We start from the raw sequence: 6000 nt of genomic DNA on the forward strand, positions 1-6000 counted from the left end.
GCCCGCTTCACCAATTAGTAATGAGCAGAGGTTCTGAGCTACAAAGGAAAGTCAAGGGACACTTTTGAAAAGACCCAGGTTGGCTGCTGCTCTGGCTCAGGTGGGGGAAGGGCCAAACAGACGGCTCCATTTGGATGGTGCTCAGGGCATCCTGTGGACAAGTTGAGGGTGCTCAGTGCCTCCCAGAATCAGGCTCTAAAAGAGGAAGGAGGGGGAGAACTGAAGCGGAATCTTTTGTTCTAAGAATCTCTGCGTCACGCTAGGAGATTTAAAACTGCACTTTGCCCCCAGTAAAAGTCAGGCGCCCAATTTCTCTGCAGGAGAAACTCCACTGACTTCAATGGAGTTATGCCAGTAGAGAATCTGGCCCAGGGCTGGGCGATTTTCCTTCGGCTTGGCATGACTTACCGTTCACTTTCCAAGCCTTAGTAACAGAGACAACAGAACTGTGTGTTTGACTGTCTTAAAAGGGCATTTTTTCTGTATCAGTGCACACTGCGTTTGGCTCATCTCCTCTCTCCCACATGGTAAATAGGACACACTGCAGGCAGGTTCTCAGGGACTCAGATGTAGTGAAGGAGAAGGAAAGCCTGCTGCTGCCCCAATGCACTGGAACTGCAAATGGCAATTGCAGTTACAGTGAACCTCTGCTCAGAAGAAAGCTACTCTGTGAAACAAATGATTAAACTATGCAGGCTGGTTATTCCCAATACCTCCCTGCTGCTTTCATTTTTCACACCCTTCCCCCTTATCATACTGGAGGCATATTTCAGTGGTTGTCATTTCCATTGCTCCTGTTTGCTCCGGCCCCAATTCAGCGAAGCGCTTAAGCAGGTGTTTAACTTCCTCGACGTTAATGAAGCTCAGCTGCGGCTGATTTGCAATGCCTGGAAACGATCATATCCAAGAGAGATAGGCAAATGGATTTCATTGCTGGAACAAAGGTTTGCTTTAGAATTTCTGCTCTTTTTTTTTTTCTCTGAGTTGTTGGAGTAGGTAGCATCCGGGTGAAATGATGCTACAAGCAAGAAACAGTGCATTTAGCAAATGTCATCCTTTTCCTCTCGTCACAAATTGTCCACCCGCAGTATAATTTCATGCAAATTAGGCCTCGGTCTGGCTATATAGTTCTGCCTGCAGGATTAGGGCTTTGTTCTCTCTTTGCACTTGAACAGCAAGTATGTTTATTCACAAACTGGGTTATTCACAAACTGTTCATTGCTACTATTCCATTGAGTATCCAGAATTCACTACTTGCTAGTTGAGCTTTGCCATGGGACAGCTGAGCACATGTAACACTCCCATCTGTGTTTACTGATCTGATTGTCAAAGGTGCAGAGCAACCACAAGTCTTAGCGAGGTCAGTGGTTGCTGCTGATGACTATCACCTCTGAAAAACAGGACACGTGTCTACTTTTTAATTTACTGCAAGGAGCCCCGTTGCCATGGTAAAAGTTGCCATAGGAATGTGTCAAATAAGTAACGAAAAAGGAAAGAATGGCCTGCCTATAAAGCATTCAAAACATCTTTTTCATGTCAAGCCAACCAAAATAAATGAATATACCAAAATAAAAGAAAAATATGGGACCAGCTTCTGATTTCAGTTACATTCAATTCCAATTGCTCTACTGTGAACCCGGAGTAACCCTTTTGGGATTTACACCAGAGTAAGTGAGAGCAGAACCAGACCCATAACAAATAAATGAATATCTCAATTATAAATAGGATGGATTACATGTCTTTAAACAGCTCACATACAGCAGGCATGTATGGTGTCCTTATGCAATATAGTAAGTAGTAGTGGACCCTGTAAGATATTTGTAAAAATAATTTATCTTTACCTCCTAAAGGAAGAAAGAATACCCTGCTAGGATTAGCAACTCAAATGAAGGCATTCATAAAAGATATCAGTTGTTCGAAGAAAGAATGAGATGCAGACCAAAGCTGATGACTGAGAAGCTACTAGTCCCTTTTCCTCAGCAAAGATTTTATTAAATGGCCACAAAAAAGATAATCAGTGGACTGATAGTTAAATTAAGAACAGATTTTTCCAATGCTATATTACTATTTTCAAAGGAAACGACTGAAAAAAACAGCAGTAATTCTCTGGGAGTGAAATTCGTTCCTGTGAGCTGACCCAGCTCAAGACTTATGCATCACCTAAACCTTAAAAATAGGGCTTTAATGGTGCACAGACATGGGGTGATTGTCACCTTGACGAGAGCTCCATAGTATTCCACTTGGTAATACCAAGGATTTGAGAAATCGGAAAAGAAGATTTGAAGATCAATGCTGGGCCTCTGTCGCTTGTAGGATAATTACTACTGCTTGTCAAATGCATTTAAAGGAAGGCATATGCCATTAATTATATCAAACAGTTCATCAGTATAACAAGACACTGACTGGATCCAAGACGTTATTCCCACTGCCTCCTACTCCCAGCTGCTGCTCTTTCACCACCCCAACAGAATCCCAACTGCAGAGTCCCCCTTTCTCAACTGCTGCTGCTGTCCTCTGCAGAGCTCCACCCTTAATTCCCCGCTGCTGCTTCCCTCCACATCCATACTCATGACTGGACTCTTACATGCTCCTCAATCCCAGGCTGAGGTCTGCACTCAGCATCTTTCTTAGGACGACACTTAAAAGCAAAGCATATGCTCCCGCGCTTCCCGACTAGGCCTGGACTCGAGCTCATGGCAGAACTAGGATGGGAGAGGAGGTAGGTGTGAGAGGAGCAGAGGGAGACGTGAGGAGGGTATGGAGATAAACAAGGTTTGTGGAGTACATTGGAGTAAATACATGAAGTATTAAAAAAAAAAATAAAAAAAGAAGATGGCTTTGAATTGCAACCTGAAATGACTCGGGAGCCAGATGAGATGTCTGAAGATGAGGGGTGAATGGCCACCCTGTTCTGCACGTATGGAACAGTGGGAGATGGTACTCGGCACTGACTCTGAGGAGACAATAGCGAAAGGAGCTGTGATAACGACTTTTAGAGGCAACCAAGGCATGGACAAGCAGGCGAAACCCTGGCCCCATTCAAGTCAACAGGCGTTTGGCATTGACTTCAGCAGAGCCAGGATTTCACCCAAAGATTTTAACTGAGGTAGGATCAGGATAGTGACATATACAGGCAAAGCAGTTGAGGTGGATATAATCAAGTCTGGAGACAAAGGAAATGTGGGAGGAGAAGGTGACTTAAAATCAGTGGTGACACCTAGGTTCAGAAAGCAGAGGGAAATGAGGGTGGAAGGTAGGAACAGGAATTGCAGTTGTGGTCAAGGACACTTCCCAGCAGAGGCACTTCTGCCTTTGGATCATTCAGCTGAAGGAAACTAATGGGGAACAAGCAGAATAACTCTTCCAAAGCATATAAAGGAATCAGAGAAGTCTCACTCATTTTTCAATCCTTGATTCCAACATGCCACAGCTGCCTTATTTCCCACAGTGCAGGGCTGACCTTAAAACCTTAGCTAGCATTTTCTAAATGCAGCTCAGCTGCCTGTGCAGCTCCAGCTGCCTAATTCTATTTTAAAACCCCAGGTTGCTTGGTATTTTCTTTTACCGGCTTTCATCCAGTGAGAGCTGCAGAAGCAATAAGGTCCCATTTAACATTCACTTTAGTCTAAGAATCTAAATTGCAGCCAGCGAAGAGGTAGGACTGAACTTCTGTGTAAATAGGGATGATAAATGCAGAACCCACTGCAATGCAGTTTCGAACCTGGAAACCTTCAAGCAGCTTTTATGTCAGGTCAGGCTTAAAAAGAAAACATGTTTATTAAAAAGCTAGGCATTTTCTATATTCCTATCAGAGCTGGTTGCAAATTTTCCACTGATACTTTTTTCAATGAAAAATGGATTTTTGACAAAAAGGAAATTGTTGCCAATAAAAAAAATAGGGTTTTTTTTCAACATTTTTTCTTGGGGGGAGGAGGGCATCATTTCCCTACTACCTCTGGTTACTATTAATATTTTGGCAGCTATTGGTGTGTGTGAGTAGGAGAGATTTCTCTCTCCCAAGCCAGCCTTCCTTGTTCCTTGCTTCCACATGTGTCTGACAAAGTGGGTATTCACCCACGAAAGCTCATGCTCCTATATGTCTCTTGGTCTATAAGGTGCCACAGGACTCTTTGTCACTTTTTACAGATCCAAACTAGCACGGCTACCCCTCTGATACTTGCCTGATTTTGCATTTTTGGGCATGTGCCGTTCATTTTGGCCCTGAATTTTATTTTATTTTGGCAAAGGGATTGGTTTTTCTTAGTTTTTCTGTTTGGTTTTTGCAAGGGAAAAACTGTCTCTTTGGCCTGTGTATTTAATAACCAAAGTTTGACTGAGCAGTTAGGTGTAGCTCTAAGTATAAGGGGACAATGTTCAGCATTATCAGTTCTTATGACTGCATTGTGAGGCTCATCATTTTTGTGATTTTATTTAATGTCCAAGCTCCTGGAGTCATGTGATTATATGTGACTCTCAACCTTTAATTTTTTTTTAGGAGACTCTAGCCTTCATGGTAGTGGAGTAAAGCTTGAAAAGGTGACACTCCCAACCCCTATCCCCAAAGGCTCCAAAACGAGAAGGAAAATAATAAAAAGAATCCCAACACTATTAAATATTGTAGGCATCCAGAGAGTAGGAGCTGTGTTCCACACCATATCTGGACCCAAGATCGGTGTAAGCCTTACTTGACTGAGCAGGGGGATTGGAGAGAGTTTACTCCCCTCTATACTGAGTAAGACAAGGGCACAATCTAGCCTTGAGGCTGCAATTGCTAATTGCATATAGCTGTGACCCAAATCAAGTCCTCAGATGTGCACATGCGCACACACACACCCTCGCACGCTCCCCGTTGAGTTCAGAGCAGGTTGCACAGGTATCTAACCATGCAATTTGGACCTCTATGAACAACACTTTGAAAATGACAGAGTATGTTTGCACCTTCTTTATCATGCCATAGCCACTGGCTATTCACAGAAATTGCTTGTTAGGTTAAATGATCTAGAAGTTGCAACACGTTAGGTTCAGATCCTGCGTTCATTGTGTCTGCAAAACTCCCACTGAAGATAATGGGAGTTTTACTTGTTGCAGGGATTAGGCCCTTTGTGGCAAAATCATTTCACGTGGCTTATATTTGGAATAAACATTTGTTATTGAATGTCCACAGCATTGAAATATAACAATGATTTCAATGTTTGAACTGAGACAGGAAACAACTATTATTATCATGAAACCAAAGTCAAGGCTCCTTAACAAGATAAGACATAAATGATTAACGGGACAAACAATTCTTTTAGGAAAGAAAAGGTTATTGTTAATATAAAGAAAATCCCACCACAATAATTAACCAAGATAAAGATTTTGACTGAGATCTTTGAATTCCATTTCTATTAGGCCAAGTATAGAATTTAGGAATTGACCCATTGGTGGCTTTTATTCCTTATTGATAAGTCCTCCCAGTTTTGTAATATTCAAAATTTACCTGGAAAGCCTTGGTTTGTTTCAATTAATGAGTTAAAATAATACTCCTATAATATCCTGTATATGATCCCTTAAAGGAGATATTATTACAGAACAACTAAATTAGACATTCACACAATTAGAAATACGCAGACATCAACAAATAAGGCATTGAAGGATTTACAAGCTGAACATATTAGTTAGGACTTCCTTAGGATATTCTATCTCTGATGGGGGACTGCAGCAAAAAGGCCTGGACTGATATGACAACCACTTGTTTTTACTTATATATGTATAAGCTTTTCTGTGGTGTTCATTCCTATAGCATTTCAGCACCTCACAATCATTATTTAATGTATTGTCACAACATCCTTGTGAAGCAGCATTATTCCTGATCTCACAGCCTGGGAAATTAAGACAAGGGGTACATCAAGTGATTTGCCCAGTGCCACACTGGAATTCTGTGGCAGAGATAAGTGTAGAATTCAGGTGTTCTGAACACCAGTCCAGTGCCTCATCTTTAAGAATATCCTTAATTGATGC

Source organism: Gopherus evgoodei, chromosome 2, assembly GCF_007399415.2.
Source record: "Gopherus evgoodei ecotype Sinaloan lineage chromosome 2, rGopEvg1_v1.p, whole genome shotgun sequence".
Lineage (NCBI taxonomy): Eukaryota > Metazoa > Chordata > Testudines > Testudinidae > Gopherus > Gopherus evgoodei.